The sequence below is a fragment of the Scyliorhinus canicula genome, chromosome 17 (genome assembly GCF_902713615.1).
Source record: "Scyliorhinus canicula chromosome 17, sScyCan1.1, whole genome shotgun sequence".
Taxonomy (NCBI): domain Eukaryota; kingdom Metazoa; phylum Chordata; class Chondrichthyes; order Carcharhiniformes; family Scyliorhinidae; genus Scyliorhinus; species Scyliorhinus canicula.
Genome location: NC_052162.1, coordinates 131,260,854 through 131,277,708, shown reverse-complemented (window position 1 = coordinate 131,277,708; position 16,855 = coordinate 131,260,854). Strand labels below are relative to the sequence as shown.

Genomic DNA, 16,855 nt, shown 5'->3' with positions numbered 1-16,855 from the left:
CTTCAGCTGTTTGCGATACTTTCTACTTCTTAATTCCATACACCTATATCTGGAGTCAGTGCCTGGGTGCCTATGCCTTCCGATCCAGCACTCAAAAGTACAAAAACGTCGGGGAAAAATCCAAAAGTCCGACAAGATCGAGAGCCACAAAACGTGCGACTTACTCCTCCATAGCCGCCACCGGAAGTCCCTTTGCAAGATATTTTAATGAGTTTACTTTTCAAATTTAAAGTATCCAATTTTTTTTTTCCCAATTAAGGTGCAATTTAGCATGGCCAATTCAACTACCCTGCCCATCATTGGGTTATGGGGGTGAGATCGACACGGGCAGAACTTGGCTCCACACGCACAGTGATCCGCGGCCAGGATTGAACTCTAGTCCTCAGCTCTATGATACAGCAGTGCTAACTACTGCGCCGCCCTATATATATTAACAACTTAGATGAGGGAACAAAATGCAATATCTACAAATTTGAAGATGACACCAAGTAGCATGGGAGGGTGAACTGTGAGGAGGATGCAGAGATGCTTCAGAGTGATTTGGACAAGTTGAGCGAGTGGGCAAATGAATGGCAGATACAGTATCATTTGGAGAAATGCGAGGTTATCCACTTTGGTAGCAAAAACGGGAAGGCAGACTATTAGCTGAATGGTCATGAATTAAGAGAAGGGAATGTGCATCGAGACCTGGGTATCCTCGTACACCAGTCACTGAAGGTCAGCATGCAGGTACAGCAGGTGATAAAGAAGGCAAGTGGTATGCTAGCCTTCACTGGGAGCGGATTTGAGCACAGGAGCAGGGATATCTTGCTGCAATTATACAGGGCCTTGGCGAGGTCATACCTGGAATATTGTGTGCAGTTTTCATTTCCTTACCTGAGGAAGGATGTTCTTGCTCTCGAGGGAGTGCAGCGAAGGTTTAGCATACAGATTCCTGGGATGGTGGGACTGACGTATGAGAGATTGAATCAGTTAGGTTTGTATTCGCTGGAGTTCAGAAGAATGAGGGGGGCTCTCATAGAGCCTATAATATTCTAACAGGACTTGACAGGGTAGATGCAGGAAAGATTTTTCCGATGGTGGGAGTGCACAGAAGCAGAGGTCGCAGTCTGAGGAAAAGGGTGTATCATTCAGGACAAAGGTGAGGAGAAATCTGTTCAACTAGAGAGTGGTGAGCCTGTGGAATTTGTTACCACAGGAAATAGTTGAGGCCAATACATTGTATGTTTTCAAGAAGCAGTTAGATATAGCACTTAGGGCGAAGGGGTACAAAGTATATGGAGGGGAAAGCCGGATGAAGCTACTGAGTTGATGATAAACCATGAACATAATGAATGGCAGATCAGGCGCAAATGGCCTCTTCCTATTCTTATTTTCTATGTTTCTAAGTAATCCCTTCCCACACTAAGATCATGTGAATGGCTTTTCCCCAGTGTGAACTCGCTGATGTCTTTGCAGGGTGAATGAAGCACGGAATCTCTGCCCACACTTAGAGCAGGTAAATGGCTTCTCCCCAGTGTGAATTCGCTGGTGTGTCTGCAGGGTGAATAAATCACTGTATCCCTTCCCACACTGAGAGCAGGTGAATGGTCTCTCCCCAGTGTGAACACGCTGATGTCTCTGCAGGGTGGATGAATCAATGAATCCCTTCCCACATTGAGAGCAGATAAATGGCCTCTCCCCAGTGTGAACTCGCTGATGTTTCCGCAGGGTTGATGAATAAATGAAGCCCTTCCCACACTGAGAGCAGGTGAATGGCCTCTCCCCAGTGTGAACGTGCTGATGTCTCCGCAGGCTGAATGAAGCACGGAATCTCTGCCCACACTGAGAGCAGGTGAATGGCTTCTCCCCAGTGTGAACTCGCTGGTGTGACTGCAAGCTGGATAACTGTGTGAATCTCTGCCCACACTGAGAGCAGGTGAATGGTTTCTCCTCAGTGTGAACAAGCTGGTGTGTCTGCAGGCTGGATAACTGAGTGAATTTCTGCCCACACTGAGAGCAGGTGAATGATCTCTCCCCCGTGTGAACTTGCTGGTGTGACTGCAGGCTGGATAACTGTGTGAATTTTTGCCCACACTGAGAGCAGGTGAACAGCTTCTCCTCAGTGTGAACTCGCTGGTGTGCCTGCAGAGTGGATAACCAAGTGAATCCCTGCCCACACTGAGAGCAGGTGAATGGCTTCTCTCCAGTGTGAACTCGCTGGTGTGACTGCAGGTGAGATAACTGAGTGAATCCCTTCTTACACTGAGAGCAGGGGAACGGCCTCTCCCCAGTGTGAATGCGTCGATGAATCTCCAGCTGAGATGGGAATCTGTATCCCTTCCCACAGTCCCCACATTTCCAAGGTTTCTCCATGTTCTGGGTCTCCTCGTGTCTCTCCAGATTGGACAATCAGTGGAAGTCTTGTCGACACACAGAACATGTACACTGTCTCTCCTCGCTGTGAATGGTGTGATGTTTTTTCAGGCCGACTAACTGGTTAAAGCTCTTTCCACAGTCAGTTCACTGGAACACTCTAACTCGGGTGTGTGTTGTGTGGGTCTCAGTGGTTTACCAGTCACACTGACATTTAAAACCTTTTGAAGCTGACAGGTCGGACAAACATTTCTCCTTCTCGCTGATGATATTCAGAGCCCAATGATATTCAGATCAGAAGGAATCGAGTGAAGTTATCATATCGCGACGTGATGTTTGAGATTTCTGTCTAAGTTCTCCTCTTCCAATATCCTTGAAAACCAATTTACAAATGGCATCATTGTTAGTACAGGATGGAAATTCAGAACAGACCATTCTGATTCCTATGGAACATCGTTTCCTCTTGTTCCCCAAAAGTTGTAAATCTCCATCCCACACACTCTCCCTCCATTCTCATTCTGCTGTATCTAATATTCACTCTCCCAATTCTCCTGAAGGTGCTGATTCGTATTGATTGACAGATCCAGGGGCTGATTTAGCTCATTGGGCTAAATCGCTGGCTTTTAAAGCAGACCAAGCAGGCCAGCAGCACGGTTCGATTCCCGTATCAGCCTCCCCGGACAGGCGCCGGAATGTGGCGACTAGGGGCTTTTCACAGTAACTTCATTGAAGCCTACTCGTGACAATAAGCGATTTTCATTTCATCCAAGCTCAGCTCACTGCTTCCTGACTAAGACAAATAGAATCATAGAATTTACAGTGCAGAAGGAGGCCATATGGCCCATCGGGTCTGTACCGGCCATTGGAAAGAGCACCCTACCTCCACCGTTTCACCGTAACCCCCGACCTAACCTTTTTTGGCCACGAAAGGGCAATTTAGCATAGCCAATCCACCTAACCTGCACATCTTTTGGACTGTGGGAGGAAACCGTGGCACCCGGAGGAAACCCACGCAGACACAGGGAGAACGTGCAGACTCCGCACAGACAGTAACCCAAGCCAGGAATCGAACCTGGGACCCTGGAGCTATGAAGCAACTGTGCTATCCACTGTGCTACACAGAGATTATAATAGGAGCAAAGGAGGCCATTCAGCCCACCGAGTCTACTCAACCATTCAATGAGATCCTTGGCCAATGTACCTCAGCACCATTTTCCCACATGGTCCCCAGATCCCTCGATATCTTAAATGTCTACAAACCTATCAATATTTGTCTTGAACATACTTGATGACTGTGGCTCCACATTCCTCTGGGGGAGAGAATTCCAAAGCTTCACCACATCCTGGAGTGAAGAGATCCCTCCTCAGCTCAGCTTTCTCTCTATATTACTACCAGTTTCCCATAACCCTCAACTCCATTTTCAATAAACTCTGTCCAACTTGTGCTTCAATATATTGACCCTGATGCACAGCCAATAAAGATGGCGGCCGTTAACCCGAGCCGAATGAGGAGCTGCAGCTCCGCTCGGTCTAAGCACTTTTCCGAAAGCTCACAACAACTTTACACAACGTTTCCGTCCACCCCCGCGATCTCTCGCTCCCTCCATATTGTTGATCGCTTCTTACCAATTTCCGATCTGAAAACACAACCCTTCTCCTGCGCCATTACCCACACTGCGCATGCTTCAATCACAGCGGGCTCCGCCCCTCATTCACTCCGATTGGTTGGAGGACCTGCCACTCCCGTTCGGTCCTCCAGCCCCGCCCTTCCTCTTCCGATTGGCCCGGAGCTGCCGTCAATCACCCGGCCATTGTGACGGTGACAGATGGTGAGAGCGGCCACAGGCTCAGGCTGACTGGCTGATTGTCCAATAATAACAGTGAGAGTCTCAGTGGGACAATCAGACAATAATAGTGGCGATGGGGCCCAGAGGGAGAAACAGCAAAGGATTCACTCACTTTGAGACTAACAAACACAGTTTCTGTTCCCTTAATCAGAGTCAGGCTGCAGTGTGTGAGTGAACATATCATTGGATTCAATGTAGAATCATAGAATCCCCTCAGTGCAGAATGAAGAGGCTATTCAGCCCTCCGAGTCCGAACTGGCCCTCTGAAAGATCACCCGAACTTGGCCAATCCCCAATCCCATCCAGCATTGGTTTAGCTCTGTTGGAAAGACAGCTGGTTTGTGGTGCAGAATGATGCTACCAGCGTGGATTTGATTCTTGTACCGGCTGAGGTTATTCACGAGGGCCCCGCCTTCCCAACTTTGCCCCTCGCCTGAGGCGTGGTGACACTCAGGTTAAATCACCACCAGTCAGCTCTCGCTCCTCAAAGGGACAAGCAGGCTCTGGTCACCTGGGACAATGGTGACTTTTGTTAGGGAATATGAAGCAGATGCTGGTAGATAGGGCAGCATGGTAGCACATACCGCTCCAGGGTCCCAGGTTCGATTCCCGGCTTGGGAAATTGTCTGTGTGCAGTTTGCACTTTCTCCCCTTTTCTGCTTTGGTTTCCTCCGGGTGCTCCGGTTTCCTTCCACAGTCCAAAGATGTGCAGGTTAGGTGGATTGGCCATGCAAAATTGCCATGTGTCCAAAAAGATTAGGTGGGGTTACTGGGAAAGATTGAAAATGAAAAAATGAAAATCGCTTATTGTCACGAGTAGGCTTCAAATGAAGTTACTGTGAAAAGCCCCTAGTCGCCACATTCCGGCGCCTGTTCGGGGAGGCTGTTACGGGATTCGATGGAGGTGTGGACTTAAGTAGCTTGCTCTTTCCAACAGCAGGTGCAGACTCGATGGGCCGAATGTCCTCCTTCTGCACTGTAAATTCTATGATCTATCCCTATAACCCCACCCAGGGACAATTTAGCATAGCCAATCCAATCTACCTCACCTGCACATCTTTGGACTGTGGGAGGAAATATACGCAAACACGGGAAGAATGTGCAAATTCCACACAGTGACCCAGGTACCCAGTGCTTGAGGCAACAGTGCTAACTACCGAGGCACCCCCGTTACTCTGTCATGATTAGACAATAACCTGCCTGTTATTCCAATTCCAGTGTGTGTTACTCTGTCAATTATTATTACATAATAATAGGACAAGATAGCAAAGATATTTTGACGTTTATGTGTTACAATGAGTGTCACTGGGAGGTGGATGATAAAATAGGAATGGAAACATCATGACAAAGGGCGGCACGGTGGCACAGTGATTGGCACTGCTGCCTCACAGCACTAAGGACATAGGTTCGATCCCCGCCCCGGGTCCCTGTCCGTGTGGAGTTTGCACATTCTACCCGTGTCTGTGTGGGTCTCACCCCCACAACCTAAAGATTTGCAGGGTAGGTGGATTGACCACTCTTTTGAAGTCCATCAACAAAATAGAAGAAAGGAAACAAACTCAGGGACAAAGCAAAACGGGCTGTTCCTATTAGGGGCACTGCCCGAACGTAACAAAGATCAACAGAAACGTTAAAAAAACTCTAATGAGAGTGCAACTATAGGGGTCAATAAAGCACGCCAAGCCCGGCGGTGCCCATCGGGCACGGAAGGCCTCGATGGTGCCCATGGACACCATATGCTCCCTTTCTAGGGACACCCAGACGCGAATGTAGCCGCAGAAAAGGGGCAGACAGTCTGGTCAGACTGCATCTCCCCAGCCGCGATACCTTCCCACAGGACCCCCGCATAGTCGCTCCCCAGGACGTCCCCAAGTGCCCTGAAGAACTCCACAATCAGCCCATCCAGCCGTGGGATTTTGCCCCTGGACAGGCTGTCTAGTGCGCAGGTCACCTCCCCCAGCTCATAGGGGTATCAACCCTCCTGGTGCCCTCCGGACCCACCTGCGGCAAGTCCTCCCACAAAACTCTGCAAGTATCCTAGCTGGACAGATCCAGGGAGAAAAGGGCACTGTAGAGGTTTCAAATTTGGGCCCTGAAGTTCTCCGGAGGGACTCGTTAGCCAGCAGCGCAAGGAGCTGCTGACTGACCCCACACTTTTTTTCCAAGCGAGAAGGGGGAGCCGCGGTTCATGTCCGTGCGGATCTGTATCTGCGGTCTCAGGTATGCACCCCGGCACCCAACAAGACACAGGTCCCACAACGTGCCTTTCTTCTCTCTGTACACCAGCCGCAGAGCAGGGTCCTCATCGGGCTGACTGAGACATGACACCTCCTTCTCCAACTCGTCCACCCTGGATTTCCGCCTTTTTGTCGATCCCCTCTCATACTCCTGCTAGAAGGTACGCACATGAGTCTTGTCCACGTCCCACCATAGTCTCAAGGTGGGGAAGTTCCCCCGCTTCCTTCTCCAGCCGGTCCAGAAAGGAGGAAACGAGCCCACGAACCGCTCGTCCTCCAGCAGCAGGTTGTTAAAGTCAGTACACGAACCGCGACTGAGCACAAGACAGGGAGAGCCCAGCCCACACCAGACGGTGGTCCGAGCATGGCACCTGCTGCACAGAGGGCCGTCGGGACACGGGACAGGTACGCCTTTGAAATGTAGAGCCGGTCGATTCTGGACGCTCCAACCCCAGGCCTCACAAAAGTGCAGAGGCTGGAGCCAGATGTCCACCAGGTCAAAGAATCCGAAAAGGTTCCTCAAGTTCAGCCCACACAAGAGCTGCACTGGGTACCGAGGCGGTCCTCTGTCCCGAGGGGGCAATAAAATTCCACCGCCCCCCCCCCCCCCCCCCCCCCCCAGGATGATGCACTCGCCCGTGGTGATGATGCCAAGATGAATGTACACTTGAAGAAAGTCGTCTGCTGCTGGCCAGCCTGGGGAGCGTAGACATTCACAAAGTGAAGTACCTCGTACCCCCCTCGCGGACCGTCATGTCTGGCGCTGGCTCCTTGACCCCTCAAGGATCTCCGGATGAAAACTTGGGGCCAACAAGATAGCCACGCTGTCTAAATGTGGTTAGGTGACTCATGTAGACCCCCCCTCACCACTCCAGGAGCCATGTGGCTTTGTCTCCCGGAGCAGTGTGTATTTCTTGCAGGAAGCACACCGCATAATTCCTGTCCCGGAGGACTGAGAATGTCTTGAACATGCGGTGCGCGTCCATGCTGCCGTTAATGTTGCGGCTGGCTATGGTCACCTCCATGTCAGCAGTAAAGTGTTACATTCATCAGAGAGAGAGAGAGAGAGCAGCAACAGAGAGAGAGAGAGAGAGAGCAGCATCAGAGAGAGAGAGAGCAGCATCAGAGAGAGAGAACAACAGAGAGAGAGAGAGAGAGAGAGAGAGAGCAACAGAGAGAGAGAGAGCAGCAACAGAGAGAGAGAGCAGCAACAGAGAGAGAGAACAGAGAGAGAGAGAGAGAGAGAGAGAGCAACAGAGAGAGAGAGAGCACCAACAGAGAGAGAGAGCAGCAACAGAGAGAGAGAGCAGCAACAGAGAGAGAGCAGCAACAGAGAGAGAGAGCAGCATCAGAGAGAGAGAGAGCAGCATCAGAGAGAGAGAACAACAGAGAGAGAGAGAGAGAGCAACAGAGAGAGAGAGCACCAACAGAGAGAGAGAGCAGCAACAGAGAGAGAGCAGCAACAGAGAGAGAGCAGCAACAGAGAGAGAGAGCAGCATCAGAGAGTGAGAGAGAGAGCAGCAACAGAGAGAGCAGCAACAGAGAGAGAGAGAGTAGCAACAGAGAGAGCAGCAACAGAGAGAGAGAGAGTAGCAACAGAGAGAGAGCAGCAACAGAGACAGAACAGCAACAGAGAGAGAGAGCAGCAACAGAGAGAGCAGCAACAGAGAGAGAGAGCAGCAACAGAGAGAGAGAGAGAGCAGCAACAGAGAGAGAGAGAGCAGCAACAGAGAGAGCAGCAACAGAGAGAGAGAGCACAGCAGAGAGAGAGCAACAGAGAGAGAGAAGCAACAGAGAGAGAGCGCAGCAGCAGAGAGAGAGCAGTAACAGAGAGAGAGCAGTAACAGAGAGAGCAGCAACAGAGAGAGAGAGCGCAGCAGCAGCAGAGAGAGAGAGCAGCAACAGAGAGAGAGAGCAGCAACAGAGAGAGACAGAGAGAGAGAGAGCAGCAACAGAGAGACAGAGAGCAGTAACAGAGAGAGCAGCAGCAACAGAGAGAGAGAGAGCAGCAACAGAGAGAGAGAGCAGAGACAGAGAGAGCAGAGACAGAGAGAGCAGCAGTAACAGAGAGAGACAGAGAGCAGTAACAGAGAGAGCAGCAGCAACAGAGAGAGAGAGAGCAGCAACAGAGAGAGAGCAGCAACAGAGAGAGACAGAGAGAGAGAGAGCAGCAACAGAGAGACAGAGAGCAGTAACAGAGAGAGCAGCAGCAACAGAGAGAGAGAGAGCAGCAACAGAGAGAGAGAGCAGAGACAGAGAGAGCAGAGACAGAGAGAGCAGCAGTAACAGAGAGAGACAGAGAGCAGTAACAGAGAGAGCAGCAGCAACAGAGAGAGAGAGAGCAGCAACAGAGAGAGAGAGCAGCAACAGAGAGAGAGAGCAGAGACAGAGAGAGCAGCAGTAACAGAGAGAGACAGAGAGCAGTAACAGAGAGAGCAGCAGCAACAGAGAGAGAGAGAGAGAGAGAGCAGCAGTAACAGAGAGAGACAGAGAGAGCAGCAGCAACAACCACTCTTCACCACAGCAACAACCTCACAACTCCAAAGTCTGCATTGGGAGTGCTAGCTTCGGATTGGCCCTGCTAAATTGCCCCTTAAGTGGAAAAAATTAATAAAAATGAAATAAATTTGGGGTGAGAAAGCATATGAGCAGCAGGCTTTTTGATGATCTCAGGTTCCAGGTGCTGGGAAGCAGGGTTAATGTGAGAGGCTGGTCAGGAATGCATTGGAATAGTCAAATCTCAAGTTGACGTGGGTGTGAATGAGGATTTCAGCAGCAGGCAAGCTGGGGCAGGCTGGAGACAGGTAACGTTACAGAGGTGGAATTCCGTTGTGTGTGTGATGGTGTGGATATGTGACCAGAAACTCGTCTTGGATTTAGATCTGACATGCAGATTGTGCAGAGTGTGGTTCAGCTTCAGACAGTTCCCAGGGAGAGGGATGGAGTCGGGAGTTAGGGAATTAAATTTGAGGTGGTGGTGGTTTTGGTCTTCCCAATATTTAATTTGAGGAAATTTCCTGGATGTGGGATAAGCAGTTTGATAATTTAGTGACAGTGAAGGAATTGAGAGGGATGGGGGTGAGGTAGAGCTGGGTGTTGTCAGTGTACGTGTGAAAACTAACATGATGTATTTGGACGGCGGAACAGTGGATAGCATTGCTGCCTCACAGCACCAGGGGCCTGGGTTCGATTCTGGCCTTGGATGACTGTGTGTGTGTGTGTGTGGAGTTTGTGCATTCTCCCCAAATCTGTGTGGGTTCCTCCGGGTGCTCCCACAGTCCAAAGATGTGCAGGTTAGGTGGTATTATGGGGACAGGGTGGGGCAGTGGGCCTAGATAGGGCGCTCTTTCAGACGTATCGTGCAAACCCGATGGGCCGAATGGCCTCCCTCCACGCTGGTAGGGATTGTATAGATTCTTGTGCCATTATGTAGATGAGAAATAGGAGGAGCCAAGGATAGATCCTTGGGGCACACCATGTTGGAGAGGAAAGGGAGTTTGGAGACGGGGTGGCCATTTGCAAGGGGTTAGGGGGCAAGGGTTGTTTTCTCAGGAAGGGTGAGTGTGGTGTATTTAAAAGTGAGAGGGGCAAAACCAGAAGAGAGAGAGAACTGTTAACAATATCAGTTAATGTGGGGAGTTGGATGGTCAGCGGTTTAGTGAGAATAGGGTCAAGGAAGGCAGGTCTCGTAAACAAGATGACGTTGAACTGAACATAACAAGAGATAGGAGAGAATGCTAAAAACAAGGGCGGTGATGGGTCCAGGGGTGGCAATTTTTGGGGTTTCGGAAGACCCGGGAGTCCAGGGGGAGAGAGAGGCCGATGTTTTGGCCTTTGCCTCCCTGATAGCCCGGCGACGAATACTATTGGCATGGAGGGACTCAAAGCCCCTGAAGACTGAGTTGTGGCTTGCGGACATGTCGAGTTCCTGGGTATGGAAAAAATTAAGTTCGCCTTGAGGGGATCTGTACAGGGGTTCGCCCGGAGGTGGCAACCATTTATTGACTTCTTTGCGGGAGAGTGAGCGTCAGCAGGGGGTAGAGTAGGAGGGATAAAATGGCGGGTAGTACCGGTGGGAGAGGAGCGGGCTTGTGCGGTATGTTACGATTGAAGTATTGAATGTACGTGGATGTTTGCACATTTTTGCCTTTTTTGCTTTCTTTCTATTGATGTCTGTACCTGTTTACAAAGCCAAAAACTACCTCAATAAAATTGTTTATTAAAAAAAAAGAGAAAGGAGAGAAACTGCAGATAGATCCGAGTTCACACTCAGACGAGGGGGATTTTTAGAGACAGTTTGGCCCGGTGAAGCTAGTGGGAGGGAGGGAAGCAGCAGAGGCAGCTGATCAGATTGTCTCAATCTTAGTGACAAAGAATCTCCATGAGCTCCTCACAGTTGTTGCTGGAGGTGAGGATGGAGGAGAGCCCTTCAAAAGGAGCTAACTTATATTTGAGGTGTTAACACAAAGCTGATTTATTTAAATTTTAGAATATTAGCCTATGTAACTGGATTAAAATCTATTATCAGTAGAAATAGACCCCAATGAACATGGTCAATCCTGGATGTGATTAACAGCATAATCCACTCACTGTAATTACTTGTGAATTCGCTGGTGTCTCATCAGGTTGGTGAACCCACAAAAACACAAAGATAGGTTGTGAAATTGAGCTGAATGAATCTGGTAACTTGTGAGGCCGGCACTGGGAAAATGTGATCACGAAAACTGCTGAATCTTTTGTGAAAAGTGAACTAGTTTGTTAATGTCCTTCAGGGTGGGAACCCGCCGCCCGGCCTGAGCCCACACAAGATTTAGGCCTCTGCAAGAACACAAGAAATAGGAGCAGAAGTAGACCATTCGGCCCTTCGAACCTGCTCTGCCATTGAACACGATTGTGGCTGATCTCAGTCAATTCCACTTTCCCGTTAGCTCTCTATCTCCTTTGACTTCCTGAGAGACCAAAAATATCACCATCTCAGCCTTAAATATATTCACTGATGGATCATCCACAAACCGCTGGGCTACAGAATTCTATGTGAGAAACAGAGTGAGAGACAAAGAGTGAATCGTGGGAGAGAGGATCAAAAAGAATGAGGGTAAGGGAGACAGAGTGAGAACGGAATGGGGGTGACAGGAAACAATGAACCGACAACTGAATCACAATTTGACAGAATCTCCTAAACCCTTAACCTCCACCACCTGGATGGAGCTGAACAGCAGATGTATGTTAACACCATCACTTGCAAGTTTTACTCCAAGCCAACTCCACTGTCCGATCTTGTCCGACATCCAGTGCTGGATGAGCAGAACTTTCCTCCATTTAAATATTGAGAAGACTGAACCCATTCCCTTTCATCCCCTCTACAAACTCCACTCCCTTGTCACCAATTCCATCCCTGTCAGATGTCTGAGGTTGAAGCAGACAGTTCACAACCATGGTGAAATATTTCGCCCCTAGATGAGCTCTTGACCACAGATCCACATTTTCACCAAGATTGCCCACTTCCATCTTAGTAACATAGTTCACCTCTGTCTTAGTCTCTGTTAATCCGCTGCAGAAACCATTGTCCATTCTTTTGTTACCTCTCAACCAAATTATTCCAAAGCACTGCTTGCCGGACTCCCAACATAAAACAACCCCCTCCGTCCCATCCAAAACTCTGCTACCCATGTGCTTACTCACACCAAGTCTGCTTTACCCAGCTCCCCTGTACACACCCCTGTCAGCATCAACAGGTCCGAGGTAGAGATGGTTAGCAGTTTCAAATTCCTCGGGGTGCACATCTCCAAAAGTCTGTCATGGTCCACCCACATCAATGCTACCACCAAGAAAGCACAACAACGCCTAAACGTCCTCAGGAAACTAAGGAAATTTGGCATGTCCTCATTAACTCTTACCAACTTTTACAGATGCACCATAGAAAGCATCCTATCTGGCTGCATCACAGTCTGGTATGGCAACTGCTCAGCCCAGGACCGCAAGAAACTTCAGAGAGTCGTGAACACCGCCCAGTCCATCACACGAACCTGCCTCCCACCCATTGACTCCATTTACACCTCCTGCTGCCTGGGGAAAGCGGGCAGCATAATCAAGGATCCCTCCCACCCGGCTTACTCACTTTTCCAACTTCTTCCATGGGGCAGGAGATTCAGAAGTCTGAGAACACGCACGAACAGACTCAAAAACAGCTTCTTCCTCACTGTCACCAGACTCCTAAATGACCCTCTTATGGACTGACCTCGTTAACACTACACCCTGTATGCTTCATCCGACGCTGGTGTCCATGTAGTTACATTGTGTACCTGGTGTTGCCCTATTATGTATTTTCTTTTATTCCCATGTACTTAATTGAGCTGGTCGCAGGAAAATACTTGTCACTGTACCTCAGTACACGTGACAATAAACAAATCCAATCCAATCCTGTGTCCGCTGATCTACAAATGCTTCCTTTTAAAAGGCACCAAAAGTTTAAATTTCTCATTCTTCTTTTCCTCCATGGCAGAGATCACCCTGATCTCTGTAATCTCATCCACACACAAACAGACCGTTGAGATCTCTGCACTCATTCAATTGCAGCCACGTCAGCATTTCTGATTTTAATCTCTCTTGAAGTCTGACACCAGGTTGAAGTCCATTTGGAATCACTCCAAATAAACCTGTTGGACTTTAACCTGCTGATGTCAGACTTCTTACAAAGAAAGATGGCGGCCGCTTTGTCCCCTCTGTGAGGAAGCTCCAGCCCCCGCTCAGGTATTTGGCTACCGGTAGGTTATTGTTCTGGATTTTCGGTTTATACAACATGTTTCCAAAGTGTGTCTGACGACCCAATGATCCGTCTCTCCCTCCGACCCGCCATTCCCACCTTTGCAGATTGTGCACCCGACAAAGCACCTTTTCTGCGTCGCCATTAGTCGCACTGCGCATGCTCCGCTCCGCCTGGCCCCGTCTCCTCATTTTCTGGTCCGAGGACCAGCCGCTCCCACCAGTCCTCCGGCCCCACCCCCTCTTCCCCTATTGGTCCGGTATTGCCGTCAATCATTGCCCGGGCATTGTGAGGTATCAGTGGGGTGGGGTGGAGGTTTACAAAGCCCGAATGCGGCCCCAGCATTGTGAGGCGTCAGGTGAGAGATCAGTGTCCGCGTGGGGGGCGGGGTTTACGAATCTGGAGTGCGGCCCCAGAGTCGAATGTGTAACAATGAACATTCGCCACTCGCTATCCGTCACTTCCGGCTTCTCTCCACAACCTCAAAGAGACCAGGTGGGAGAGACACTGACCCAGTGACAATGTCAGTGCATTAGTGGGAAAGACTAACCCCTCCTGTTCTTAAAGGCAGAAAGTAGGAAACTACTTAGTTTAATGCCTGTTGCTGGGAAACTGTTGGAATCAATTTTTCAGGAAGCAGTAACTGGACATTTGGGAAAGTCAAACCGCAACCCATCAGAGTCAGCGTGGTTTTGTGAAAGGTAAATCCTGTTTGACAAATTTGTTGGAGTTCTTGGAAGATATATTTGGACTTCCAGAATACATTTGGTGTCATAGAAAAGATAATGAACAAGATCCCATGGGGTTGAGAGGTAATATATTAGAAACGGAAGAGAAAATGGTGGAAAATTTCAGCAGGTCTGGCAGCATCTGTAGGGAGAGGAAAGAGCTAATGTTTCGAGACCGATGACTCGTCAAAATTAACAGGCAAAGTGAGAAGAGTAAGAATAAAAGATGAGTCATAGCCACAGAAACCCAGGGAAACCAGGTGCGAATGGCCACAGAAACCAAGGGGAAAGAGTGCTAATGGCAGTCCCCAGAGAGGACAAAAGATGTGAAAAGCCAAACAGCAGAGAACTAACATCAGAGGGTGAACTGTAGATGCGGGGAGGGGGAGGCAGGGCGAAGCAAAGAGGAGAAAGGGTAAGGAAAGTAAGATGGGGGAGGGGTGTTAAACATGTATTAAGAAAGACAAGAAATAGTAAAAGACAGTTAAAATGAAATGGGATGATATATATTAAGTAATATATTAGATTGGATGGAGGATTGGCGAACCAACAAACAGCAGAGTGTGGGGATTATATTATATTAGATTTATTGACACATGTATTGAGTTATAGTGAAAAGAATTGTTCTGCATACAATTCCATACATGAAAAACATAGGGACATGGGACACACGATAAATACACAATGTAAATACAAAGACATTGGATAAGGCATATGGAGTGTAGTACTATATCTTCAGCGTAGAAGATGCGAGGAGAGATTAGTTCAGTCCATAACAGGGAGGTTCAGGGGTCTGGTAACAGCATGGAAGAACCTGTTTTTGAATCTATTTGTGCATGTTCTCAGACTTTTGTATCTTCTGCCCAATGAAAGAGGTTGGAAGAGAGAATAACTGGTGTGAGGGGTCTTGGATTATGTTGATCTGTCTTTATCTGGTTGGCAAGCTGTAACTAGTGGTATGCCAAGGGTTCGGTCCCCGGGCCCCAGCTATTTACAATCCAAATTAATGACTATGGGATTGATAGAATGTACGATAACCAAATTTGCAGCCAGCACTGAAAGCAAGTTGCAATGAGGAAATTAGAAATAAACTAATGGATATGGATAGATTAGGTGAGTGGGCTAAAATGTGGCAGATGGAATTTAATTGTGTGGTTATCCATTTTGGTCAGAGGAATAAAAAGGCAACTTATTATCTAAATGGAGAGAAATTTCAAAATGCTTTTGTAGAAAGGGATCTGGGTGCCCTTGTGCACGAATAGCAGACAGTCTGCAGATGCAGCAGGTAATAGGGAGGTAAATGGAATTTTGGCTTTCATTGCTAATGGAATAGAGTATAAAGTAGGGCAGTGCTGTTGTAACTGTATAGGGTGTTGGTGAGACCACATCTGGAGTGCTGCAGTTCTGGTCTTTTACTTGGACGATGATAAAGTTAAGAGAATGTTCACTAGATTGTTGTCTTGTGAAGAGAGATTTGAGCAGTTTAGACCTATACTCGCTGGAGATTCGAAGAATGAGAGATCTACTTGAGGTACATGAGATGATAAAGGGGATTGATTGGGTAGACGTAGAGCGGATGTTTCCCCTTGTTGGACATTCCAGGAGGAGAGGCCATAGTTTGAGCCTCGTCCTGCATGTTTTAGCTGAAGGGGGCTGAAGTATAAAAGTAAAGAGATGTTGCTGCAACTGTACAGGCTACCAGTGAGCCCACATTTAGAACACCGTGCACCGTCTGGTCCCCTTATTTAAGGAAAGATATATTATCATTTGGAGGCAGTACAGATGAGGTTTACTGGGATGCTTCTGGGCATGGAGGGACTGCCAAATGAGGAAAGAATTTATTTTACCCCAGGAAATGTGGAGGCTGAGTCCTTGATCAGTTGCGAGGCTGAGATTAATAGGTTTTTAATCAGTAGGGGAATTAAGGGTTACTGAGGGAAGGTAGGAAAGTGGACTTAGTGAGTGTTAGATCAGCCGTGATCTTATTAAATAGCGGAGCAGCTCAAAGGGCTAAATGACTGACTCCTGATCCTATTTCTTCAGGTCTGTTCTGTTTGTTGGTAAAGATTTCCGGAATCTGTGTGACTGGAGAAGCCCCGAGATATATAAAATCCTGGTTAGACACCAACTGGATGGCTGTGATTTATTTTTAAAAAACAAGTACTGGAAATCTTCAGCATGTCGGTCAGTGTCTGTGGGGAGAAACAGATTTAATGTTTCAGGTCAGCATGATCTTTCATCAGATCAAGAATAGTGTGTTCCCGTTAGGGACAAAGGGGGAAATCTGTGGGTGGAGCCAGAAGACATTGGTCGGATGTTGAACGAATACTTCACATCTGTCTTCCCCCAAGAGAATGAGGAGGGAGATATGGAACTCGGGCAGAGAGACTGAAGTTCCTGAGCAAATTGACATAGAGAGTGACATGGCATTGGAGGTGCTGGCAGGCTTAAAAGTGGACCAGATAAGTTGTGCCCTAGACTGCTGTGGGAGGCGAGGGAGGATATTGCAGGGCCTCTGACCCAAATTTTCTATTCCTCAGAGGACTAGAGATCAGCTAATGAGGTCCTACTATTTAAGAAAGGTTGTAGAGAAAAGCCAGGGAACTGCAGACCAGTGAGTCTTAACGTCAGTGGTAGGGAAACTATTGGAGAAAATTCTGAAGGAGAGAATCTACCTCCACTTGGAGAGGCAAGATTTGATCAGGGATAGTCGGTATGGCTTTGTCAGAGGGAGGTCATGCGTAACAAATTTGATTGACTTTTTTGAGCATGTGACGAGCTGTGTAGATGAAGGTAGTGCAGCTGATGGGCAGCAAAGTGGCAGATGTACACGGACTTCAGCAAGCCTTTGACAAGATCCCAATGGGAGACTTGCAAGAGCATAAGAGATAGGAGCAGAATTAGGCCATTCGAGCCATTGAGTCT

At 48.4% G+C, this 16,855-nt stretch overlaps 1 protein-coding gene across 1 annotated transcript in view; it reads left to right on the top strand.

Annotated features, from left to right (window-relative positions):
- LOC119951929 (zinc finger protein 420-like) overlaps positions 1–16,855 on the top strand; it is a 98,845-nt gene that overhangs the window by 75,094 nt on the left and 6,896 nt on the right. The gene's annotated exons all lie outside the window — the stretch shown is intronic.